This window comes from Hyaena hyaena, unplaced genomic scaffold (genome assembly GCF_003009895.1).
Source record: "Hyaena hyaena isolate Hyena2069 unplaced genomic scaffold, ASM300989v1 scaffold_8, whole genome shotgun sequence".
Taxonomy (NCBI): Eukaryota; Metazoa; Chordata; class Mammalia; order Carnivora; family Hyaenidae; genus Hyaena; species Hyaena hyaena.
Genome location: NW_024080640.1, coordinates 4,877,276 through 4,904,984, shown reverse-complemented (window position 1 = coordinate 4,904,984; position 27,709 = coordinate 4,877,276). Strand labels below are relative to the sequence as shown.

The 27,709-nt window shown below is 45.9% G+C and overlaps 1 long non-coding RNA gene across 2 annotated transcripts in view; it reads right to left on the bottom strand.

The window, feature by feature from the left end:
• Nucleotides 1-27,709, bottom strand: part of LOC120238716 — a 232,792-nt gene that overhangs the window by 61,082 nt on the left and 144,001 nt on the right. For both annotated transcript variants that reach the window (XR_005530293.1, XR_005530298.1), the window contains exon 3: nucleotides 13,552-13,660. This is a non-coding gene — a long non-coding RNA (uncharacterized LOC120238716). The remainder of the gene's footprint in view (nucleotides 1-13,551; nucleotides 13,661-27,709) is intronic.

The window sequence follows — 27,709 nt, the reverse complement described above, 5'->3', positions numbered from 1 at the left end:
TAAAAGTAGGGGCAAGGGCCACAGGAAGGACAGAGAAAAGAGGTCTACGGGAAGCCCTGGAGTTCCTTTGTCTCAGGAATCATTTTTTTCCCTACCTCTCTCCATTTCACTCTCCCTCCACCCCTCACTCTTGCCTCTGGAAGTCAGGGAGGGGCAGGTACTGAGCAGGTGGCCCCGGCTGGTGCCGGAGTCGGTGGCAGGTTGGGCAGGAAGATGCTTGGCAGCATACAGGCCAAGGGAACACATGGCCCCGAGTTCCTGGGGACAGGAGGGGAACAGGCAGGAGCAGATGAACTGCTAAGCAACAGGGTTGGTAATTTCAGCCAGGGAACTTTCCAGCGATAAGAAATAAGGGAAGGCAGCCAGCGGGGGAGCATGGGAACGGAGGCTGAGGGACTCGGTAGCCCATCTCTGCACAGTGAGATCTCTGTTTATGTGCTTTTAAAAATAAAACGCTATTCTCTGTAGGAAGCTTTTGCTTTTCCCAACTCACAAAGCCGAAGACAATAGAAAACCATGAGCACGTGTCTTCACCCTCCCCAGAGGACAAAGTTCCTCACACTCACATGTAAAGTATTTCTGAGCTTTAGGAAGCACAACGGCTGAACTTAAACACAGATCAACATACAGGGAATGGAGCTATTTGGGGGTATTTAAAAGAAGCTCAGTAGGAAGTATACCAGAGTGTTAATAGTAGTTGCCTCTAGTAATAAGATTGTGGGTGATTTTTCCTCCTTCTTCTCTTCCATACTCTCCGTGTTTTTATGATGTACATGTGTTGTTTTACAACTTTTAAGAAGCTATTTAAAAACACAGACAAAAGCAACACCGATTACTGGAAAGAGGAACACCTATGGGCTGGTGTTTCCAGAACCTACCATGTGGCACTCTAGGGCTGGTTTTTAAGTCTGTAATTTGGTTTGACCTTCACAAGCATCCTGTGATTATTGATTATACCCTTTGTACAGATGAGGAAACTGAGGCTGGGGAAGTTAAGTAGCTTGTCCAAGGCGACATAGTGGTAACAGGCAAAGTGAGATTGCAACCCAGGTCTGTCTGACTGCAGGCTGTTTATGGGAGTAGTGGACAGTGTACTGTAGGCCTTATTGCCAAGTGGTTCTTCAGGTACACATAACTTCTAGTTAAAGGCCAGGGTAAAGAATCAAAGTGCCAAAGCCCTGAGTAGGAATATGCCTGGTGTGTTTGAAAAAGAGCTCCAGGCCAGCTGGAACAGAGGGAGCAAAGGGTGAGGTGGGAAGTGTAACCAGAGGTGGTGGGATCGCACCTGCAAGGACATATGGGCATTGGGAAGAGTTTTGGAAAAACTCATAGTTTATGCTCCTGCAAATATGCCCATGGCTGAGCATGGTTCTCTGAGGCCCTGGATTTTCATGATCTTTCAACAGAGATACCCAACAATTAGAAATTTCTTATGCTTCTCTTAGTTCTAATTCCCAAAAATGGGAGTCTAGTTGATTGACCCCAGCCTGGGTGGGCTTCATTAAGTGAGGATTTTGTGCCCTCAACCAGGTGGTTGCAGCAGGTCAACTGCCTTGACCCTGGCCAGGATCTGGGTAATCAGACAGTGACAGACACCCCATGAAGAGAAACTCTGAATGGGACTTGGGTTGTTAATGGGACCCAGGTAGTCAATTCAGAAACAGAATCAAGTCAAGGGGAGAAAGCACCTCCTTCTGTCCCTCATTCTGCTGTTGTCCCTTGAGATTACTCACTTGGTGAGACACGAGAAAGGGGCAGAAAGTCCTCTGTACATGTGGGTGGTTTGATCCTAATGATGGCTAGGAATAGGCAGGGAGAAAATATCTGCATTTTTGGATCTACTTAAAATTACAAGAAGGATGAAAACACATCTTTCTGGAAGTGGAAGATTCAGAATCTAGATTTGCTGAGCCTTTCCAAAAAAGAAATCTTTTCTTATTTCTTTATCACCTGCTGTCTTGAAAACTTTGTGCCTACATTTCCTCACATGACACACAATGACTTTCTAAGCATCAGGAAAAGCTTTCGTGAACCCTGGCACTGAGTTTCTATCCTAATCTTCTCAGCTGGGAAATAGCCCAGCACCTCCTTCTCAGACCATGCCAACTGACCCTCAGAAGTCTCTACAGGCTAAAAACAACAGACAAGTCCAAGCCTAGAGCAAGGGCCAGTGAAGGTCACGGCCAAGACTAAGTCACTTCAGACATCCCTGGCCCCAGGATCCCTATCCAGAGCCCCAAAGAGACCACAGAAAGAAAGCAGAGTGGGTCTGCAGCAGGTTAGTCACTCTGTCCGTTCTCTCCCCTCCCCGGAGCCCCCACACCAGGCTGTCCTGGGTCTTCCTCCAACAGCCTGAAAATCCACCACTTGCCACCCTGGGCTTTACCAGATCTTAGTTTCCTAGTGTCAGGAAGATCAAGTTCATGTTGCAAATCTCAGAAGCAGTATTCCTCTTTCTTAAACAAGAGCCAATGTCTCTGTTGCTACTTTCTCCCTTTCCCCAGTATGGACCCAAGGCTAATAATCACAGGGATAAGAAGTAATATGCAGTGACCCGAGCTCAGTCCCACATCTGTTTCCATACTACTTGTAGCACACAGCTCATTTCCCCTTCACCATGACCCTACACCTAACCCACTGCACAGGTAACTCTGCCCTCTCCTCACTGGCTTCTTAGAGTCAAGCCCAGAGTTAGAATTCCCAGCTGCTGAATGAGGAGCAGTTATTTAATAAGGAGAGGGAGGGGGCAGCTTCCTACAGGATAGGACAGACCTTTGAGTACAGTGCCTTGGTGGGATAACATGACATTATACTGGAATACAGAAACCCTTTCACTGAGGATGGGGCAGGGTGTGCCTACTTGTTGGGCAGTAGGAGTCTGATTTTTTGTTTTGCCAATCTGTTGGGGTTTTGATCATGAGGAGATGTTGTCAAGAACTGTGGAGGGTGTGAGGTCTTACCCTACTCCCAGCTAACAAGTCAGTCTACCACAATATCATGGATTCTGTCAGAAGACATGAGATTCCTGGGTCAGAGACAAAGGACTGTTGCTCAAAGCAATAATAGTAGCCAGAGAGTCAGCACTTGCACAAAGTCCTCAGGCCACAGTTTCCACAGGGCAACATAAAGAGGACTATGTGATTGATACCTGCAACTCAGTTGGCTGAGTTACAGGAGAAGAACTTGGAAGCTTAGGGAACTCAAATCTGTTACAACAAGCAGTAAGCCTGCTGGCTCTCCATCCCAGAGAGAGACATACTTCTTATTGACTGGAGAGTAAACAGAACTGCCATTCTGCCCTGGAAGGAAAAACTAACTCTATGTTCCAAAGAGGTTTGCTATACAAAAATCATTAAACAGCCCAGAACAAAAGCACTCACAAGATGTTCAGAAACACAAGAGACCTGTTGAGAACCCTCTCTCAATAACGGTTACACAGTGCCTGGTTTCAGGGAAAATTGTTAACAGTGATGTCAATAAATAATATTGGGGAACTGACAGAACAGATAGAAGCTAAAACGTAATCAAGATATGTGAATCTAAAACCAAACATTGACCAACAGGCATAGTATTTACCATTTGTGTCTGATAATCAGGTGGCACATAACAATTATGAACATCAGTAAGGATGGGTCAGATAAACCTTTCAAGGCTTACATTTGGCTACAAGGTTGTATACACTAGATCACTTGGCGTGGTCCCACAGTGAGGCTTTATTCATTTTTCTCTCTCTATTCTTCAGATTGGATTATTTCCGTTGATTTCTCTTCGAGTTCAATAACCCTTTCTTCTCTGACGCCAATCTAAATTACACATTATACTTTGCAGTTCTAATGTTTCTGTTTAGTTATTTTTCTTTTTTTCTTTTTCATTTCTCTTCTAAGACCCTCCCTTCATTTTAACCATATTTTACTTCAAGTTCTTGCATGCATTTGTAATAGAAATGTTAAAAATCTTGTGCCTAATTCCAGTATCTAGGTCATCTTTGGTTTTATTTCTTTGGACTGCTTTTTCTCTTGACTGTGGGTCATATTTTCTTGCTTCTTCCACGTCTAATAATGTTTTATTCTACACTGGGCATTGTAAATGATGTATTGTAGAGATTTTGGATTCTTCTTTCTTCCTCAGAGAAGTGCTGCTTTTCATTATAGTAGGCAGTTAAACTTGACTGGACTCAGACTCCAAAGTCTGTCTCTCCTTGTGGTGGACAGCACCTGAAATCTCTCCTCAGTTCTTCAATCTTCCAACTTTGCTTTCTTTTTTGCTGGCTCCCTGGGTCTCCCTACACATGCCCAATTATCCTCTAAGGCTTTAGTCAAAGTTTACATGTAGACTTGTGTCTCCTTTTTCACTGGCCCCTTTCTTTCTGAGATTTCCACCCTCATTTAGTTATTCTGGCTACCCTAAACTTTGTCTCCCAACTCTGCCAGCCAGTGGCTCCCCAGATTTCTGCTTGAGTTCCAGCTGTCCCACGTGGAGTGCTTGGCCCCCCAAAATAAAACTATAGGAATATGAATCTCAACCAAGTGCTGTTCCCTACTTTCAAGGATCAACCCCCCTCTAGCTGTGTCTGCCTTTGGTCACTCTCTAGTACCTTCAAATTATTGTGTTTTATACTTTGTTCAGAATTTATAATAATAATCTCTGGGAAAGTTAGTGTACTATAAGCTACTTTACCATTAAGGGGAAGTAGAACCACACACAAACTGTTTCAATAACCTGTTTATTCTACACTGTAATTTAAAATGCTACACATTATTCCACCTTATTGACTATTGTGTTAAACAAAATTTATGTACACTTAACGACTGCTAGACACTTAGGATATTTCCAAAATTTTGATGTAATAAAGTCAGAGGCTCCCACCACAGAAGCTGCACACGGTCACTCATTTCACAGAGAGAAATAGGTCTTAGTACTTCCTTTTGTTTCCATTCACCTCATCATTTAATATGTCTATCTCATATATATACTGTATATATTTTTACAACACTACAGACAGGTATTTTATAAAAGATGTATAGATCTTTGGGGTATCTGCTCAATTTTACTTAATTCTGTTTTACAGATGGAGTATATGATTTAAAAGTCTAGAGGGTACAATTATAAATAATGCTTTAATGAATGTATATGTACATAAATACATAATATGTGCATATATCCATATGTCTGTATATACACAGACATACATACACACACTTTGGGCACAATACTGATTATTTACATAAGGCAGTTACCCAGAAGTACAACTGCTGAGAAATGTTGTACACATATATTTTTTAAAATTTTTGACTCAGTTTGTCAATATTGCCCAGTAGTCCTCTAAAAGGATTGTACCAATTAACCCTAAAGCAGTAGAATATGAGAGTATACTTTCTCCCATAGCCTGCTAACACTGACTACAGTTGGTGGTCTTTTTCCATCTTTAAAAATGTTTTAATGATGAATAACAATATTTAGGTTTAATGAGAATATCTTCCTTTACTCAATAGAGTTGAACATTTTTCATATATTTACCATATTAAATGTCTTTTTAAATTGCCTGTTTATTTCCTTTGCTTTTTCTATTAAGATGATTCATCTTTTATTTAAAAATGAATTTTAAGGGATCTTTTTATAGTAAGTATCTCCATCCTTTGATATGAATGTTACAAAAATGGTTTTCAGTTTATCATTTCCCTCTTTATCTGTTGGTGACATTTTCACATACACAATACTTTTATGTCATCAAATTTATTAGTCATTTTCTTCATGGTTTCTGTCTTTAGAATTATACTTACAAAGTCACTCCACACCCTTAGAGTATATAATCATATCAATATTTTCTCTTAGGACATTTAATTTACATTGAAATCTTTAATCCATCTGGAATTTATCATGATAAATTATGCAAGGCAAAAATCTATCATACCCTAAAGTCTTGTACATATATTTGGAACTGTTTCTGGGGTTTTTTTTGTTGTTGTTGAAATCCAGTGACCCACTGAACTACTAATATGTTGGTATTACAATCCTCTAATTTTTTGTTTGACAAAATGATGCATTTTTAACATGGGGCATTACATTCCAAGAATGACACCTGACAAACCAGAAAGCGTTTAAATGCAAAATTCGAAAACTACTTCATGTAATAAATATTTTAAAAACTAGGAATGTTTTACTTTGAGAAGGGAAGATTCAATGCCTGTCAAAAAGTAGGAATTCAATAAGTAACCTAAGGGCATTAATGGCGTAGTTATTTTTCAAATAGGTAAAGATCTGTTATATGGATTGGAACAGATCTGGATGACTCTAGCGGGAGTAACCAAGGCAAATGGGTGGAAATTAGTAGAGAAAAATTCTGGTTCAACAAGGTCCTTTCCTGACAACGGGGTTGCTCAGCAAGAGAATGGTTGTCTTGGAGTGGGGTGGGGTCAGAGGTCCCGTTCAGAGAAAAAGTTAAAAAACAAAAACAGGTAACTAATTTTTCAAGGATGTCATAAAAGCGACATTTATAACAAATAAGGGTCTGGGTTACTTGAAGGACATTCATGCTCTAAAGCCCCGGTGTCTGATCTTATTTCCTAAAAAGACCACTGTCATAACTTTAACTGACATCAAGCCTCAACAACTAAAAAACCAGCAGTGAGTGATCCCTGAGGCAACAGGGCTGAGCCATTGTTTTCCAAAACTTGAGAAACTCTGGTCTGTTACTTCTTTGTCTATGAGGTGGTGGGTGTGGGGCTGGGGCTGGGCTGCAGGATATAAAACACATAGAAATTTAATAGGTCCCCCCAGAGCCTTTTTGTTTGTTTGTTTGCGGTTAGAGGCATGACTCAGGGTGCCCAGGTACAAAGGGGTAGTTCCCCAAACATCAAGAAGAAAAGTGGCCCCAGGATCTTGGGATCTCATTTCCATCTTCTGTAGACACCAAAGCAATGAGCAAGATATATTCCGTCCCCTCTTCACCTCCATGAGGTCTGAAGGAGAGAGCTCTCCTTTTAATTCCTCAGTGAAGTATTTCGAGGTCCCAAGAGCTGTCCTATTCAAATACAGTGATTTCATCTATTATTTAACCTGTGGCTTGGAGAAAGGAGGTGTCTCAGCCATGCTGTGAGGCAGAGCTTTGAAGCCACCTTCTGTGGGCTGGTTTCCCTGGGAAGAAAGCAGTAGCCCAGAACAGGAGGGCAGAGGTGTCCCTCTGGAGCTGGTGTCCCTGTGTAGGACATCTCATAGCTGAGGACACTGGCTCAGCAAGTGTCCAGTCACCTGACCACTCTGGTTATGTCTGCTGAAGACCCACGCTTCTGACCTTCATATTCATGGTAGAGGATAAAGCACCATATGCCATCTGCTGTCCAGCCTCAGGGTAAAGATAAACACTTTGTGGCACAAGGTATGAGGCAGAAAGTGGGTAGTAAAAAGTACCACAGACTATTAAGGTGGACATAATTAAGCATTAAAATATAAAGAGAAAAGCTTATGGGTTTTTTATGTTTATAAACATAATGTTGAGTGGGGGGAAAAGCCAAACACAGAAGTTTTGTATTAATCCGTTCATATAACTTTAAAACAAACACATTTATGGTGTTGAAGTCAAGACAACAGTTATCCTGGCGGTGACAGGGGTCTGGAAGAAGGTACATGGGGGCTTCCGGGCTGCGAGTCACATTCTGTCGCTGAAACCAAGTGCTGGTTACCTGGGTGTATTCAGTCTGTGAAAACTCACTGAGTCTTACATTTATGATTCATGCGGTCTTCTTTATATGTTACACTTCAATAAAACATTCCAACCAAGAGGAAGGTGGTAACTTGGCCCTTCTAGGCCCTGTTCCGTGGGCTCCCGCAGGTTTGTGTCGTTTAATGCCCCCAGCATGTGTGTGTGAAGTAGGTGATGCTTTCTTCCTCTCTCCAATGAAGGGTGCGGAAGCACAGAGGATGGGTCAGAGAGGACTCACATGGCTGGCAAGTCAGATCAAATCTCCATCTTTCAGACCTGAATCCTAGGCTTAAGTCCTCACTAAATATTTACCGTACAGAGAGCAAAGTAACACCCCAAAACCCCAAGGAGAGGGGAGCTAGGATTTAGACCCTCTTCAGACTTAGAAACCAGAATTCATGACCCCAAGGAGAACTTGCAAGTCAAGGAAGAGTCCCGAGTGCTCCCAAGGACCCAGTGGGTCCTGCATTATTCAGGGACGGGTCCCTCATAGGCTCTGTGCAACACTGGAAACTCATTTTGGGGGTTCTCTATCACCAGACCATAGGGATCCCTCCACTTAGGGCTGGAGCTGTTTCACAGACTTCTCCCAGGTCAGAGTAGTGGGGGGATGGGAAAGGCATGCAGAAAACGCAGGTGGCCTGTCCCAATTCAGATGCTTAATCAGATCAGTTAAGCAGAAATATGGCCTCAGACAAAATTAAATTATGATTTCTTCATGCCCTAGTGGAAAGTTCATTGCCCCAGGCTTCGGGAAACTGTTCCAGTTACTGGCTCTGCGATTAAGTATCTGTTCTAACCTCTCTGGGCTTCATTTTCTTCATCTGTAAAATAATAAATCTAAAAGATATTTTCTCTACCTCCCTTTCAGCCCAGATTAGGACCTAAAATACTGGGATTTGAATTTCTACCAGAAAAAACAATTCAAACCCCACATTTGAGCCCAGGACTTTGAGACTGAGTTTAAGTCTTGACTCAAAACGTAGTACTTTCAGGGCGCCTGGGTGGCTCAGTCGGTGAAGCATCCACCTCTGGCTCAGGTCATGATCTCACAGTTCATGAGTTGGAGCCCTGCGTTGGGCTCTGTGCTGACAGACAGCTCAGAGCCTGGAGCCTGCTTCGGATTCTGTGTCTCCTTCTCACTCTGCCCCTCCCCCACTCATGCTTTCTGTCTGTCTCTCTCTCTCTCTCTCTCAAAAATAAATAAACATTAAAAAAATTTTAATGTAGTACTTTGCAATTTCTTGGAGTCTCAGTTTCCTGTTCTGTAATAAGGGAAGATGAGCGCTTTTAGAGATTCTTGCTAAGATTCAATGAGTTAATGAGTGATTCTTGGGGCACCTGGGTGGTTCAGTCGGTTAAGCATCCGACTTCGGCTCAGGTCATGATCTCACGGTTCATGAGTTCGAGCCCCATGTCGGGCTCTGTGCTGACAGCTAGCTCAGGCCTGGAGCCTGCTTCAGATTCTATGTCTCCCTCTCTCTCTGACCCTCCCCTGCTCACGCTGTGTGTGTCTCTCTCTCAGAAATAAATAAAACGTTAAAAAATTTAAAAAAAAATGAGTAATTTTCAAATGTGACCTTGTTACAGAATAACACTGTGGGGGCAGTGGGCTTCTTAAAACCCCTTGCTGGGCCTTCCTTCCCAGTACCTTGGACTTATTAGGCCTGGAATGGAGGCCAGGAAGTTGCGTTTCTATCATGTTTCCAGGTGATGCTGATACTTCTGGTCTCGGGTCATTCTTTGAAGACCCCCTGAGTTAGTATGTTTAGAAGCTCCATTACTAATAGAGTATGAGTCTAAAATGGTTTGACTCAATCCAGATGGGAAATGGTTCTTCAGTGCTAAAATACAACCATATAGATGATTCACGTTCTTATTGGATGGGCAGTGGGATGTAAACCAAATGTCTCCCAGTTCCATCAGCCTATAGATTCTATAGGGACTGTGTTAGCGTTGATAACCAAACTTACTGTCCCCTAGCTCTGGACTACAAATTCAGGACCAGATATCTGGGGGAGTCTCCATAGGTTTATGCGTGGGTCTCATGTTCTACAAGGTTCTCTCCTTGTTGATGTTGCCCCTCCCCCGCACCCCAAACCACTCATCCTTTGTCACAACTATTCCTCCTGGTATATTCTGGAAGATGTTGCTTTCCTGGACAGGGGCTGTCTACCCACAGTGCTGTAGCTTCAAAACGCTGAAGTGCCAAACAGGGCTACCTTCCCTTCCGCACCCCCAGAGATGTCATTTCCTCACAGAAAAGCAAGGATGGCTCTCTCTTCAACCCTACTACCCTTATCACTGAACCCAAACCTAGCACACGGGTGCTCTTCATGGCTGTATTCCATTGCAGAGAACATGCCTCTTTCATTTCACATGACTGCAATTCCAAGCCTCTCTTCCAATGAAGCTGGCGCTATACAACCAGTTCTTCCATTGGTTTATAAGCAGAAATGTGTGTGTCAACTTCTGGGTCAAACCACCAAAGAGGGCCTGCGAGTTCTCCATGCCCCATGTTCCTTTCCCAGGGATGTGGGTTCCACATGTTCCAGAGGCATAGCACATGCAAATGTCCTGTGTTCCCAAGTCATTTTATAGAGGGGAGCAGCCTTGGAGACATGCAGCCAGCACTGACTTAGTGAGAAATAAACCTTCATGTGTAAAACCACTAAGATTTCCCCCCACAACACAATTTAGCCCAACCTAACACCAAGTTCCTTTAGCCTTCCTCCAGCCTCTAAGACAAGGCCAAAAAGTTGGAGAGAGCCCAGAGAAGAGACACCATAAGGCCCTTCCTATCTCCAAATCTTTCCTTTTCCCTCTAACATGCTTCCCTCTTACTCTACATAAATAGCACCTGCACTTAGTCCCAGGAGAGCCATGTCATAAGCTCACTGCTCAAGAGATCAACCAGGTTTTTTTTAAGTTCCAGTTGGAGGTGGTACTTGTCAAGTATGAAGATAAATCATGTTGAAATTTTTATTATATGTGTGTTGAATTTATAGCCTAATTTTGGGAGAATTGATATCTTTATAATAAAGACTTCCCATCTACAAACATACTGTATCTCAATTTATTCAATTCCTCCTACATTACTTGAACTTTTCTAACACTTGCTTTAATTATCCACATGCACTTTATAGTTTTTTCTTACTACTGAAAATTGCATCTTTTTCAAATTAAATTTTCTAATTTGGTCATTACTGTTGTGCAGAATGCAACAAGTCTGGATAAGATGAATTAAAAAAAAACTTTTATTATCATTATTTTTGAGAGAGAGAGCACGTGCATCCACACTCAAGCAGGCATAAGCTGGGGAGGAACAGAGGGGGAGAGAGAGAGAAAGAGAGAGAGAGAGAGAGAGAAAGAGAGAAAGAGAGAGAGAGAATCCCAAGCAGGACTTGGACTATCAGTGCGGAGCCCAATGTGGGGCTCAATCCCATGAATCCATGAGATCATGACCTGAGCTGAAATCAAGAGTCAGACACTTACCGACTGGGCCACCCCAGCACCCCTGGATAAGCTGATCCTCTACCCAGTAAATCTGACTTTAAAAAAATATTGATAACTTTTTCATCAGCCATTTGGGCTCTTTGTAGAAACAATCAAATAATGTGTAAATAACAATTACATCTTTGACTTTCCAGTTCTTATTCTCTCATTTTATTTTTGTGTTTAATTGCATTCATCAAAACCTTAAGCACAATGTTCACACTAGCGATGATTGATTGTGGACATTCTTGCCTTCTTCCTTTAAACGGGAATGTTTCTGGGCACCTGGGTGGCTCAGTCAGTTAAGCATTCCGACTTCGGCTCAGGTCATGATCTTGCAGTTCATGGGTTCAAGCCCTGCGTCGGGCTCTGTGCTGATAGCTCAGAGCCTGGAGCCTGCTTCAGATTCTGTGTCTCCCTCTCTCTCTGCCCCTCCCCAGCTAGCACTCTGTCTCTCTGTCTCTCAAACAAAGGAATAAACATTATAAATTTTTTTCAAATAAAATAAAAACAAATGGGAATGTTTCTAATCTTTTGTAATTAATTATAGTATTTGCTATAAGTAGTAGATGCTATCATTAGATTAAGACATTACTCTTAATTTGCTAAGAGATCATGTTTTAATCACAAATGACTATTGAGTTTTAGCAAATCCTTTTTCTACATCTATTAAGATGATCGATTTTTTCCCCTCATTTCATCTTTGAAGAAAACAAACTGATGGTTGCAGCCAGGATAGAATCAGAGTATCAGATTACCAGAAATGGAAGCTTCCAGAGATATTACCCAGTGTTCTCAGTGGGACTCTGGCACACAGGGCTAGGAAAACTCGTGCTGTTCGGGACTGTGCTACAGATTACAGGAGGGCTAGCAAGCCTGACCTTCATTCATTAGAAGCAGGATGCACCCTCTAATTCATATGGAAATCAAAAACCATCCCTACATATTTACAAAGGTCAGCAGAGGCGTCAACGTGTAACTTAAACACCGCAAGGTCCCAGAGCTGTCCAGGCCTGCGGGGCTTGTCCTAACCCTGAGTTACCAAGTTCTTCCTTCTGATTCACTTTAGACCAGGTTTTGACTCCTCCCTGCTGTGAGAGCTCCACCCCCATGCCCCCCAACCCTTGCCAAAGAGGTGCTGAATTGTTCAGATTCCTTCTAATTTACTTTTGCTCCTGTCCTAAGCAATCCCCCCAGGGATCCCGATTTTCCCTCACTGCAAATAATTCTAAAGACCCATCTCTTCTCTCCAAGGCTTGCTCTTCTCTAGAGAGTCACGCCTGACCTGATATGAACCAGTCCTGTCAGTCACACTTCTCGGAGACAGCAGATCTCAGCAGGAAGAGAGAAAAGAAAGGGACTTCTCAAGATTGAAGAGACAGAGGTGCCCCCTTGCATTCCATGCCCCCTCACTGAGCCACGAGCCCTCCAGTGGAAGTAGACCAGCCACCTGCTCCACACGCTCTCCCGACCTCGGGCACACACACCGAGTGCCAACAGCTAGTCAGGGAGGGCTCTGCCCAGCCTTCCTCAAGCCTGACCCTGTGGGTGCTGAGGGATCTACCTGCAGCCTCTTAGGAAGAACAGGTGCAAAGGTGGGGCCTTACCATATGTCCGTACATCCCAACCCACTGCAGCCAGGGAAGTGGAGGCTCTGGACCAGGGAGAGGGTGAGGGAAGGGGGACAGTGGTCATGGCAGGGGTGTGTGGACAAGGTTCTGTCCAGAGGACAGATTTTATCGCCTTCCCCTTGGAAAGGAAAGCCAAAGCAGACAGCTCCACCTTGGGACCTGGGAATTCACTGGGAGCCTTGTGAGGTCATTTTGTCCAGTCTGCCCAACCTAACCAGTACATATAAACCAGGAGTGTTCCTAGTCTCAGGGCACTTAGGCTCCCTAACTCACGCTGTTATTCACACATTCAAACATCTCTAAGTATCCACTTTGTGTTCAAAGGTTAATAATCCAGCTCCCATGCTTGAGTGCTTCCCAGTCAGCTGGGGAGAAATACAGGAACATGATCCCAGGAGAGGGTGCCCCGGGCCCCAGCACAGGTACACAGAACATCAACAGAAGAGAATGGCCGGCTGAGAAAGCTTCACAGAGGGGGTTGCCGCTCCCTCTGTCTGAGGATTGTCTGGGGAGTGGACAGGAAGGTACAGTCCATCTTGGCAGACACTGTGGGCGGGGGGGCACCCATTCCCACTTTTTCCTGCTTCTCAGGATGACTTCTGCCCTAACCAAACTGAGGATCTGGACTCAATCCTTCAGTCAATAAGCATCTAAGGAACTAGGGGAGGAAATGTTAAGATACTACCAAAGACACCTACACTAGGGGAAAAAACGGTATGTGCAAACCTGGCTTGCTGGCTCACCAGTGGAAGACTGGCTGCAGGTAGATTCTGGGTCCAACATGGGCTCCTTTTGGTTGTCAAAGGATGTACATTTGAATCACAGATGCAAGCAACTGGAAGACATTTTAGGAAATCATTATTCCAATCTTTTGATATAAAATCTGCCATAACAATTTCCTCAGTTTCAACTGTCCAATTTTTTGATTGTCATGAATAAATCAAGATTGTCAATGATGAAGAGAGAAAAAATAGAATGTCTACACCCTTTAATAATTTACCCCAATGGACAGCATGATACAAAGGGCATTCTTCTCCTGCCACTTACTAGCTGTGTGACCTGGTACAAGTCACCTAACATCCCTGAGCCCTCTACTCATTTGTAAAATGAGGACAAGGATATATACCATGTATGATTGTGGTAAAAATGAAAACGATGTGCCTTTGGCAGGTGCCTGATAAATGGTAGCTAGTACTATTATTCCTAAAAGCTCAGGAGCAGGAAGACAGCTCCTATGTCTACCATCTCTAAGAATAATTTCTAAGCCAGAGCTATAGCCCAGACCATACCTAGCAAGGATGACATTCCAGAGTAAATGAAAATGGGATTCAGCTAACGAAAGATTTGCCAGGTCAATAAGGCAGAGTGGAGAAGTTACCATCGGTTACCATATTAAAGGACTCTATGGGGAAATTTCAGGAAATGCAACTTATGCATCCATCTACCATTCATCCATCCACTCATCCATCCAACCATCCATTCACCATTCATCCATCCATCCATCCGTCCACTCATCTATGTATCCATTTATCCACCATTCATCCATCCATCCACTCATCTATGCATCCATCCACCATTCATCTATTTATCCATCCATCCATCCATTCATCCACCCACCATCCATCCATCCATCCACCCACCATCCATCCATCCATCCATCCCAGAAAGGAAATGGGAGCAAGAACATTCAAATGCCATGACTTCCTGGATGTCAAAAACACGTCCCACCCCAAAGCACATGGACAGGAAAGTCAACTAAGATAAAATTCAGATGGCCTGGTAACAAACTTTAAATGTTTATTTGGCTTTATTGACAACTTAAAATTTATTTTTAAAAAAATCATACCAGTTTTTTCCACCTAACCTGCAGCAATGGTTTTAAAATGTGAACTCATCATGTTCATAAGAGTGCCAGGAAACAGTCCATCTCAAGGGTGGTACTGGGAATCCAATTTGAGGTAGACTTCCCAGCGGACAGGAAGAGAGGTGGGGGGCAGGGCAGCTGTAAAGCAGGGGGCCCCTCACCCACAACACCTCCAGATGGGATCCATCTGTGTGCAGTCCTGACCCAAACATGGGCTCCAGCTCCAGGAAAATGTGTATTTCTTTTGACCTCTCTACCTTATTTCTAGAAACGTATTCTTGCAAATAACAATGGCAATAGCATGTTATTTACATATAGCTATATAGATGTCCCACACAACTTTGTGAGTAATATTTAAAAGCCAGAAACCTCTAAGTGCCGGCAGTGGGCGCTCGGCCAAGGTGGCAGTGTGGCCTGCTAGCTCCTAGACTCGGGAGCCAGAAAGAATGCACTGGGGTTCAAACTCCAGCTCTTCTGCTCACTCCCTGTGTGACCTTGGGCAAAATACTGCCTAAAAAACTTGTTTTCTCATTTATGAAAGGTGCATAGTAATAGGATTTACCTCATAGATCTCTAGTAAGGAATAAATTAGATGATGCATGTAAAGCATAGCCCACAGGAAGCACTTTATAAATATTTGCTATCATTAAATAAATTACACTATAACCATATGATGAAATTCACTGCACCCATAAAAAAGATGTAGAAAACTATCCAATGATGCTGGGAAATGTTTATGGATATTGTTAAGTGCAAGAAGTAGGTTATTTACTGTATGATATCTGGTTTTGCTAAAAATATGTTGTTTTTCTCAGAAGGAAAAGAGCAAAACAGTTTATAGCAAAATGCTAACCATAGTTACTTCTGAGTAATGGAAGGATAGATTTTTGTTCTTCTTATTTGGGCTTTCCTATATTTGCCAACTTTTCCTCAAAAAGGAAGTAGACAGAGGGCACCATCAGCAATGTGACTCTGCTTGCTATTTATTTTTTACGGTGAAAATGGACAATAATGGATTTTACCTGTAAAGACATTCTAGAAAACAGAGGTAGAAAATGGCATCCTACAAAACTCCTCCCAAACTGTTCCTGTCCCAGCCCTTTTGGGGAGGAAATAGTCTAAGAAACCCCTAACCCAGAAAATGGCAGGTTCCCCAGCCTGTAGAACCTGAGGGGCCTCACCTGAGTCTGTGGGTGCTACTGAGTACCCCACCCTTAGGCCCCTCACAGAAAACAGGTGAGGCAGAGGGGACCTATTTTCCTTCAATCCGTACGCCCATCCCTCTCTCTTTACCCTGGAACTTGTCATCTTCTTTGTTGCTGTTTTCCATTCAGCCTGCCCAGGGGCCACTATTTTCCCACTGTGTAAAGTTTTTACAGTTTTTCTTGACCATTGGATCCTCCAGGGCAAACCAAAGGCAGCAGAATTCCCCCTTAGCTAAGTTGGCCCCAGTACACAGTCCAGGGCAGGACTGGCTATTTCCTGGCCATGTCCCCTCCAGGTCAGGCCAGAGCAAGGAGGAGAGGAAGAAAGGACAAAAGGCAAGGAGTGATGAGCACATCCTTTCCTTTGGGCAAAGGAGGGAGAAGGTGCATTTGAGGCCTCAGATAGAGTCACCTGGACTTCACTCCTCTCCAAGCCCCCAAGTTAACCATGTTTTCCCAAGAGCACAGAGAGGTGGAGGCCAGTGGGTATGGATGGCATACCATACCCACTTCGGGGGTTTTGTTTTTTCAGGCTGGAAGCCATGGGTGGGCGGGGACCCCTGCTCATTTCCGGGGTTCCATCAGCCTTACTTAGCATTTACACTGCGTGGCTCCAACCCCAGAGCACCCCCTCCAATCACGTTTAGGAGGTATTCGAGGAGCCCCGCGGCTTTCTAGCTACCTGCGATTACTCTCCAGCTCTCTCCTGCATATTTGCGCGCTTTGGAATGGCTTTCTGAGGAGGTGTTTTTTGTTTTTTGGGGGTTTTTTTTAGATAATTAACGCAATTGGATGCACCTAAACAAATGTTTGAGAAAGCTTTTCTCAAACCCTGTCCATAAAGTAAAAATGATAGTGATTTCAAAACCACAGGACTATTGGTGATGAACAAATGGGATTGTCCTGGAGAGACTAGAATGTCCCCTGGAAAAGTATTTTAACCCAGAGAGAGGTCTGAGGGCCAATTCTGGCTGACTGCAAAGCTCTGTTCTTAACTCCTACATTCCACTGCCTTGGGACTAAATGTGGCTTGAGGATCGAGCGGGCTGCTATGTCCCAGGGAACCCTGATTGGAACGCCCACGTTATAGCAGCAGCCTTAACCTCTCAGCGCTCAGTACCTTCAAAGGCCAAAGTGTCCCTTTCTGTATTGTTTCTCCTGGAGAACTTTCACTCCCACCTGCCTGATCCTTGTCATTTTTTTCATTTCGGCGGGGCGGGGGGGGGGAGGCGAGTGGCAAGGGATGCCATTTGGAGATAAAGGTGGAAAAGAGAAAAGGCACTGTGAGCAGAGCCAGGTGGAGGCTAGTGGTAACCAATCCCTCGGTGTGAAAGCCCCTTGTTCTCCCCTGCCTGCCCCACCTTCCTTCCAGCATTGGCTGGAGGGTGCAGCAGACAGGATCTCATCCCACCATTGACTTATTAAAGACTCCTTCATCTGGGCAGGAGCTGTGTCTTTTGTTTCTGAGAGCTCATGGCGTCTTGGAATGCCAAATGGCAACAGATGGACTCTGAGTGGCCCTAACTGGGCCACGTTGGGACTGGGTCAGAAGCTGTGTTTGCCTAGTTGAGTTAGGACCTCTCAGGCACCAGTTAGGCATAAACGCACAGAAAGCGGGAGGGAACTTCTCAGACAGGAAAACAAAAGAGAGGCTGCAGGCAGAGTGGCAGGTATCTGTGCAACCTCCAGAGAGGCAAACACACCCACCCATCGCCACCAGGGTCCTTCTCTCCTTGCGTGGGGTGTCTTCAGAAATCAGACCGCGCTACTGCAAACACTGAGATACGGTAACAAGTGCACACGAGCAGATGCGGCTCGGGGTGAGGGCAGGACACGTAGATGGGTGGGGGTCTGTTCTTGGGCATGTCTGCGTCAAGGTTTTGGCACATACCATTCTAGAGCAGGCTCCCCTCCCCCGGGGACCCCATAACAGGCTCCCTGTTGCCAGGAGCGGAATTTCCCATCATGCTCCCTTCCTCTTGTCAACTGCTGGCACTGCCTGAGCTGGAAGGCGGGCTGACAAGGTTAAGGGGAGAGAAGATCTGATATGCTATCATGCCTCTCCGCTCCATGACAGGCAGGCTTGTGTGGAGGGGGACCATGGCTTTCCTCTGCTCCCCTCCCCAAATAACCCTCCGATGTGCCAATCAGAGAAGAAGATAAGAAGCTGACTCTGAGGCCTGCTCCCAGAGCCTAAACCTTGAGGTGATTATTTATGGGAGCTCCGCAGTGTCGATCAGCCTCAAGCCTGGGGCCTCCTTTCCTCATGGTGCTGTGGCAGCACCATGTGGAAGGTGTCACAGCAGCGGGGACTGCACTCGGCAGAGGCAGGAGGGAGCTCTCCCACATCCCCTTTACGTCATGCTGGTCACCATAACTTGACAGTGACAACCACTGGGAGAGCATGCCCACCGCTGAAACTATGACTGTGGGACAGGCCTGCCCCTATGCGGGGGGGGCCCATGAGCCCCCAAGCAAAAGTCCAGGCTCCCACCCCAGGTCACCTACGGCGACTCAAAATACCTACCAGGGCCATGCTGAAAATTATTTACTGCTGGTCCCCCGTGAGGTAAGCACAGAAACTGAGCTAGCATTTTGAGACTGTTACAGCAATCCAGAAGAGTAATCGAATGGGTTTATTCTAGTAATACAAATGGGGCTTGTATCTTCCCATCTTTTTATTTCACTTTCCCAGAAACATATTCTAAAAAATACATTTTTTAAAGAAAAATATAGATTTTATAAAAATATCATTCTGCAAGAAACTGTCAAAGAAACACCCTGTTCCTTCATCCCAGATGGTTTGAGAAGCACGGTCTAGATATAGTCCACTGCTCTGAGTACATGGCATCGAAGCCTCCAGGCCACTGCCTACTTATCCTCTTCATGGGAATTCTGAGAGCACACGAGAGCGGAGAAAGAGAGAAGAGGAAAGAGACGGGCAGACTGGCTGACAGGGGAAGTACTTCCTTCCAGGAGGGCCAGCTGCACCTGAAACCAGACAGCCCAGATTCCAATAAAGTGGCACAGCAAATCCAGTCCTTTCGGGAACCCTTTCCTGAAACTATGGCTGTGGGGCAAGTCAAAATAAAGGCATCAGTCCACTGCAGGCATGGCCCCCAGCCCTGAAAACATCCATCCTGGGCAGCAGCCACTCCGCTCGCATGGTCTGGCTGCCCCGATGCCCTTCAACACCTCCTTTCTAGTCTAGAGGTTCTTGCCTTTTGAAGAAGATCAAACCCGAGTCCTCACCTATCACTCAAGCTGAGTAAGACTTCCAGAGAACATTTTCCAGCTCAAGCAGAATACCAAGTGATGAGGGGTGCCTGGGTGGCTCAGCCAGTTAAGCGGCCAACTTCAGCTCAGGTCATGATCTCATGATTTGTGAGCTCTAACCCTGCATCGGGCTCTGTGCTGACAGCTCAGACCCTGTAACCTGTTTCAGATTCTGGGTCTCCCTCTCTCTCTGCCCCTCCCCCCACTTGCACACACTCTCGCTCTCTCTCAAAAACATTAAAAAAAAAAAAATGCCTAGTGACTAAAACACGAAAGCACTGTGGTCAAACATACTAGAGCTTGAGTTCTGACTCCTCCACCCCTACCTATGTGACTTTGGGGCCCTCTGCTTACTCTACTGGGGCCTCAGTGTCTGCATCTACAAAACGGACATAACAACACCTAATACCTACTGAATGAATGGATGTACTATATGCCAGATACTGGCTATTTGTTTCACCTGGAAACTCTCAACCGTAAGAGATAAGTACCTCTCTTCCCAGCCTACAGGTGAGAAACCAGGTCTAGAGAGGCTAAGAACTTGCCATGTTCCCACGGTGAGGGACAGTCATGACTCTGCGTCCCACAATCCTCTTCCCAGAGTTCTCGTGTTTGATCACTGTGGGATGCTGCCTCACTAGGTAGCTTCACTTACCTGCCTCAAGGGACTGCAGTGGAGGTGAAATCATGCACTTAACACAGTACCTTTCTATGTATGAGTTGCTATTGCTCTCGACATGATTTTCCGAGGGCTCCTCGAGGCCTCTGAAGGTCCCCCTGGCTCCAAGGCTACCACCTAGGGCGCGAAAGCTTGGTGAGTTCCAGAAGGAACCAAGCCAGGGTTTCCTTGGCAGGTAGCCCAGCTTGCACATCCTTTCACAGTCCAGGTTCTCCTAGAAATATGCCAACAGCAAATCAAAGGCTCCGAAGCAAATCTCAATAGTTACTCAATTTCAGGCTCTAAAGCGTTTTCAGCCCTGCACCTCACATCCAAGCTCTCGCACATTCCCAGCTTCTGGATCAGTCCACTACATCTTTCTAAATGCTGAGCCCCTCTCTGCAGAAGAGCAGAGATATCGATTATCAAAGAAGGGAGTAAGACCAAAGGGCACGGAAGACACTTGGGGAGGTCGCCGGAGTGTCCATAAATATTTATGCCCTTTTGACGAGTTGGAGCCAGGACTCTCGCTGGGGCTTTCTGTGGAGGATTTTTCATGCAGGATTAGGGGAAGCTGAATACCAACTTCTTTCCCTGCGGTGCCCTTGAAAACCTCAGAAAACCCATGCTACCGGCACATTCTACTGAGGGTCAGCTCTGTGTCAGGCAAGGTGTCCCTGGTATCCCTAACCTGTACAACACACTACAGCATAGGTATTAGTAGGTATTTGTATTCTCACTTACGAATCTTACAGATCAGGAAACTGAGGCTAGAGAAGATAACGCAGCTGGCCTACGGTGATGCAGCCAACAGGCGGAGGAGCTAGGATACGACCCAGCTCTGATGAGCACTTGCATCTGAGCTTGTCCCCTTCCCGGAGGTTCTCTGTGCCCTCCTCCTGGGACGGGATCCTGGATCTCTACCCGGTTCTAGTCACCTCCCCCTCCTTCCCCCTTCCCAGAGCTCCTGGAAGGACTTCGCTGCACCACCAGCATCCCAAATGACTTCTAGCTTCCACATCACCTTGCCGGGAGGTGGAGGCATGGTCTCTTTACCTGTCCCTCTTTGAGTCTCATTTGTTTTACTTCCAAGGTGGTGCTATAGAGAGGAAAAGATCATCTCGTTTATGGGGCTGAGGCAGAGTGCCTGCAGCCCTTGCTCATTGGTGCTTCCCCACCTCCCAATTTACAGGAGGGGCTCAAGTCAAAGCCTCCATTCAAAGTACCCTCAGCACAGCTTTGTTCCAGGCTTATGGGTTTCTGGAAACACAGAGCAGGAAAATGTCATATGCCTTGTCCCCCAAAGGGCAGTGATGAGTATGTCAGAGACAGTCTAAGCCTCTGAGTGACTGCGTCCCATGTCAGTGATGGCATAGTGCCTACAGTGCCACCAATACCAGAATCCCCTTGGGTGCTGGCCTGTTAAAACATAGATTCTTAAATAATAATGTAGTCTGCAGTGGGGTCCAGGAATATTCCCAGGTTTCTAGGTGATTCTGACATTTACAGAAACTGTACAAATTTGGTGGGTTTTTTTTAAAGTTTATTTATTTATTTCGAGAGAGAGAGAGGGTGCAAGAGAGAGTATGAGCAGGGGAGGAGGAGGATGAAGAGGAGGAGGAGGAGGAGAAAGAATCCCAGGCAGGCCCTTCACCGTCAGCACAGAGTCTGATGCAGGTCTTGAGCCCACAAACCATAACCTGAGCTCACATCAAGAGTCAGATGCTTAACCAACTGAGCCACCCAAGCGCTCCTCGAAATTCTACAATCTTTGACTTAGAGCATGGGTTCCAGAAGCAGAACCAACCGGATTCAAGTCCTGACTTTGGGCAAGGTGTCCAGCCTCCTCACGCTTCAGTTCTCTCACTGTAAAGTAAGAGGAACAGTAGTTCCTGCCTCCTCAGGCATCAGGAAGAGACAGAGAGACAGTGCTTCGTCTATGACAGCTAAGGAACCCCTCTAAGACTGTCCACTCCAGTCCCACCACCCCCACCTTGAATATAGTGCCCAGACGTGGTAAGTATTCAGAGGCAAAGCTCGGACACCTGCTGGATTTTGCTCTCACAAACCAGGAGACATTGAGGAAACTCACTGAAGAGATCATTACAGATGAAAGACAGTGATTAAAGGACCAAACTCTTTCTAATTCTAAGCAGTCAACCCACAAGTACGTAGTGAGCACCTGCTGTGGGTCTAGTCGTGCAGGGCAACCACTGCTTTTAGCCACCCCAACTCAAGTTTTACTTGAGGAGAGGAGGTAAAAAACATACGAGTACAAGTAAAATAAGAATTAACTAAAAGAGCAAGACAGTCATCAGAAGATGCTCCCTGTTGGCTTATACATTCAGTGTATGTATTCGTTCATTGTCGATCACATGCCGTAGACTGTACTAGAAACCGTAGAAAGGAGACTGAATAATACAGTCGCTGCCTCAAGATATTTAAAGGCCATGAAAGGAGACAAATCAGCAAATATGATGAGCAAATCAACGTTCATGATTAATTTGCTTTCTTCTGGCTACACGTACTGAGAAAGGTTAAGTTTTAGAGTATTCAAAATACTTCATTCAGAGACTAGGAGGTCAGCCCTAATACTTGGGGAAGGCACCTGAGGTCTGGTGTCCTGTCTCAGAGAATGCAGTGCTCCAGACCCAGAGTCTAGGGACAAATATGCCAGGTAGACCACGGTCAAAGTAGCAAGGGCAGAAAGTTTTGAAGCTCTTATCTAGACTCTTATCTTATTTCTATCAAGTGTGAAAGCACAAGTAAATCTGTTCTAAACAGTTAACCACAATGCAAGGCAACAGGAATCAGAGAGAATGCCAACCCACCTTTAAGAATCCCAATAGCGTGAGGAGGCAGAGGGTTTGGAAGGAATCCAATCACATCCATACTCCACAGGCTCACAGCTTGGTTCCTGGAGGCGAGGATTAGCGTCTGCTCACTCATCTAGCCAGCGCCTAGCACAGTGCCTACATAGTCACTGGTGTCTAATCAATGCTCATTGAGTGACTGAATGATGCAACTGTCCAGAGGAGAGAATGCAAAGGGCCCAGTAGGCAGCTCACCATCAGACCTTTTTAAAGTCCAAACATCTCTGAGCTCTGGACCTGTGTATCCATCCAACTCTCTGTCATCTCATCTGAGATGTCTTGAAGTCTCCTCACACGGGGGCTGAACTTGTCATCCTTCCTTGCACGTGCTTCCCTATGGCTCCGGGTCTCAATGCATGCTACCACTTTGTCTTGTCACATATTCCAGAAACGAAGGACACAGCATTGCACAGTCCTCTCCTCACTCCTTATCACCCATCCACCCCCCAGTGTTTTCTAGTTACTTCCTAAAATTCCCTCAAATTCATCCCCTGCCATTACTCTAATCCAAGCCGGCATCTTTCTCCAGGACTCATCCAGGTGCCCCCTGGCTCATCTGTAAACATCTGCTGTCCCTAGCACCCCTCTATCTCGCTCCCCTTCCACCTGCAACACCTTATCTTCCTATCTGCACCTGGTTAACTCCTCCTCATCATCCGTCAGACCTCAGACCTGTCCCCTCTTCTGGACTAGGGCAAAGCCCTCTTGCCTTGAGCTCGAGCACACTCCTCTCTCGTAACATCTGTCACAGTTGCAATTCTCTTGATGGTCACTGTCCACAGGCCAACTGTATTCATGTGCCTGGTTAGCAGGCAGAATGGTAAAAGGAAGACAGCTCCATAGTAGGGACTCAGTTTAAGCAAAAGTCTTATGTAGAGAGGGAGGGAGGAAAGAGTCATTTTGTGCTGCAAAAGCCTTTAGGGCTAAGAAAGGAGTTGAGGCCTGGGCCCCTGGCCCGCCTGGCTTATGGGAGCAGACTCTGACTCAGAAATTGCACATTTAAATGCTCACAGTAGTGGGGTAGGTCCCACAATGAGCAACGCTGGGGTGACAAGCGGAGGGAGGGCAGATGCAGACCAGAAAGCATGACCCCTCGGAGAGCAGCTCCAGCCCCAGTGCTCAGGTCTTGTCTTATTTTTCGACAGAAGTCTGAAAACATAAGTTTACGTGCAGCCTCCTGTGTTTTGAAATGCTGGCAATGATTTCAGAAATCGCAAAAACAATTTAGGAGCCAAATAAAATATATCTGAGTTCAGGTTTCTGCAGGCCGATTCCAGATTGCCGCCTCTGCACCAGCGATTTCTCTGTCTTCCCGGCCCCAGCCAGATGCGGCCTCATCATGAAGTCCCCCTGTGGCCCTGCAAGGACCTGGCATAAAGGAGGTCTGCTCTGGCTGCTCATTAGCACTGTGCTAAGCTCCTTACCTCCATCATCAGTGGATGCTCCCTGATTTGTCCCTCCCTGCCTCCCCCACCAAATTTCATTCAAGCCTCCTCCCCCAAAGAGTATGAACATTTCTGGACTTAGGCCAACCATTTACCCACAAATGTCTTTGTCTTCAAAACAGGTTTTTAAAACAGACTTTCTTTGTAGGGGTGCTCAAAGGGACCAGAGCCCTGGATCTCCACTTGGCCTCAACCCTCCCTCCCCCATTCTCCTCCTCCTCCGCCCTGGCCTCCTCTTAGCAGTCCTCAAGGCCAGAAATCTAGGGCTAGAGGAACACAGTTTGAAAGGAAACAATCAATAAAACTAATAGGCAACCCATGGAAGGGGAAAAGATAGTTGCAAATGACATATCGGATAAAGGACTAGTATCAAAAATCTTTAAGGAACTTACCAAACTCCATACCCGAGAAACAAATAGTCCAATGAAGAAATGGGCAGAAGACATGAACAGACACTTCTCCAAAGAGGACATCCAGATGGCCAACAGACCCATGAAACGATACTCAGCATCCCTCCTCATCAGGGAAATACAGATCAACACCACACTGAGATACCACCTCATGCCAGTCAGAGTGGCTAAAATGAACAAATCAGTAGACTACAGATGCTGGCAAGGATGTGGAGAAACGGGCACCCTCCTACACTGTTGGTGGGAATGTAAACTGGTACTGCCCCTCTGGAAATCAGTGTGGAGGTTCCTCATTAAATTAACATTAGAACTCCCCTATGACCCAGCAATAGCACTGCTAGGAATTTACCCAAGAGATACAGGAGTGCTGATGCATAGGGGCACATGTACCCCAATGTACATAGCAGCACTTTCAACAATAGCCAAAACATGGAAAGAATATGTGTCCATCAACTGACGAATGGATCAAGAAGATGTGGTTTATCTATACAATGGAATATTACATGGTAATGAGAAAGAATGGAATCTTGCCATGTGTAGCAACATGGATGGAACTTGAAGGTGTTATGCTAAGTGAAATAAGTCAGGCAGAGAAGGACAGATCCCATATGTTTTCACTCATATGTGGCACAGGAGAAACTTAACAGAGGACCATGGGGGAGGGGAAGGGGAAAAATAGTTAAGTAGAGGGAGGGAGGCAAACTAGAAGAGACTCTTAAATACTAAGAACAAACTGAGTGTTGGTAGCGGTGGGGGAGAGGCAAAAAGGGGTGATGGGCATGGGGAGGGCACTTGTTGGGATGAACACTGGGTGTTATATGGAAACCAACTTGACGACAAACTATAAAAGAAAAGAAAAGAAAAAAAGAAAACTGTTGTCCAATTCATACCCCAAAGATTAACACTGAAAATTAGCTTGCAAAGACCAAGCCAGTAGAATTAAGACCCCTCACACCATGAAATTAGATAGCCTTGAATGCCACCACCAGCCATCCTCCAAACCCACTACTGCCGGCAAGCGGGGGCAGCCTCAGATGGAAGTCTGGGACAGCACCCAGACACTGCCCACTTCAGGAGGTGGGAGTTAACAGCAAGTGGGGAGGCGGCAGGGAGTACCTGGGTGGCTCAACTGGTTAAGCATCCAACTTTGGCTTGGGTCATGATTTCACAGTTGAAGCCCCACATCGGGGCTCAGAGCCTGGAGCCTGCTTTGGATTCCCTCTCTCTCTGCCCCTCTCCCACTCAGGCTCTGTCTCTCTCAAAAAAAAAAAAAAAGAGCAAGAGGGAAAGGAGTAAGGCTCTAAACTGCCTGATATCTAGACATCCTACAGGAACCCAAAGCCCTGCCTGTCCTGACTTGTCCCCTTTGTGCATCTGAAGCCCCCCCTTGTCCCCCCTCCTTCCTATCTCCAAAGATAGCACCACCTAGTCACCAGGTCTGACTCTTGACAAGATGCATTGAAATAGTCATCCAATCACCAAGACTACAAATTCCATCCGTTTCCTAAAAAAATTCCCTCCATTTCCCAAATCCATCTTGTTTTCTCCATCCTCACGCCCAGAGCCTTAGTTCAGGCCATGATCCCCTGCCCCAGGTGACCGCCCTCACTGTGCAGATGACCCCATTTCGTCCCTTCTCACCCCAGATCTAGCCCCACCATGCTGCCTGAGTAAAAGCCTAAATCATATCTGGCCATGGTACGCCCCATGCCGCAACCTTACTGCACTACGCAGGGATGCCGGGGCTCCCCATGAGTCCGTGTCCCCACACCTGCTATTCCAGCTGCCTCCAGGGTCCCTTCCCCATCTCCTCATCAGCATGATGGGGACTCTTTTTTTTTTTTTAATGTTTTTTATTTATTTCTAGGAGAGAGAGAGAGAGAGAGACAGCGTGAGCAGGGGAGGGTCAGAGAGAGAGGGAGTCACAGACTGAAACAGGCTCCAGGCTCTGAGCTGGCAGTCAGCACAGAGCCCGACGCGGGGCTCGAACCCACGAACCGCGAGATCATGACCTGAGCGAAAGTCGGACGCTTAACCGACTAAGCCACCCAGGCGCCCCCCCTTTTTTTTTTTAATGCTTTTTAAGATGGGGACTCTTATAGCCTGTTGGTCCTGGGGCTCCAATGAGGTGTCTGGTCCTACAGAAAGCCTTTCCTTATTCCCCACTCCTGCTTTCTTCTTCACCCTCTGTGGACACTGTCATAGAATCACTTATCCTGTGGTCCTACAACGCTCTCCTTAGGCATCTCTCTCCTTAGACCATGAGCCACTCGAAGGCAGTGACCGTGTTTCACACACACGATGGAAGCGCAGTGCCTAGCACAAAGTACAGAATGAAAGGCTGGAACATTCTAGCCTCCGCCTTGTGCCTCAGGCCGGCTGTTTGCAGTCTGAGTCTCAGCACACCTGGCTGATTTTTAGCATTTGTAGTTTATCTCCCAGTGAAATTTGGTGCCAGCTGTGGTCACCTGTTTGACTGCTCTCTGAGCTCTGCCTTTAACTAGAAATTAATTTGGATTACTTAAGCTTTCCTTGCCCACCGGAGAAACTCGGCCTGGGTAAATCCAAAGCTGCCGGCGATTTCTCTTTTCCTGTTTAATCTCTTTCTCTCATGTGCCAACTTTAATTTTGTGCTTTCTGGCTTCCTACCCCCACCCCCATCCCCTCCCTGCCCCCAGTGCTTATTTTTAATTTGCCATTTCTGACCCTTCAACAAACGTTGGTTCACCATGGATCTCCGCCTTCCCACCTGCTCCTCTCAGGGAAGCTGAGGCCAGCCTTGCCCAGGGGCTCGGCTACATCATATGGGAAGTCTGGTGCAATTCTGAGGACAGAGCCCAGAAGGGAGAAGTCCTGAACCGCAGTGTGCCGCTCTTCCACCCCACACCGTGCCTTGCTGCTTAGGAGCGTCAGGGAATTTTAGAGGACAATTCTTCAGCTAGAAGTTCTGACCACCAGCAAGGAGGGCACAGAGCACAGTAAAGAGGTCAGGATGGGCAGAGAACCTGGCACTCACCGAGTCCTATGTTTGTAAGACTGTCCACCCCCACCAGCGGTCGCCCAGTGGTGTGTGCCCGACAGGGAGTACTTCCACTTCTAGGCTGACCCCAGAGCCCCGTTTCATCATCAATACCTCCTTCTCCCCAGTCCCAG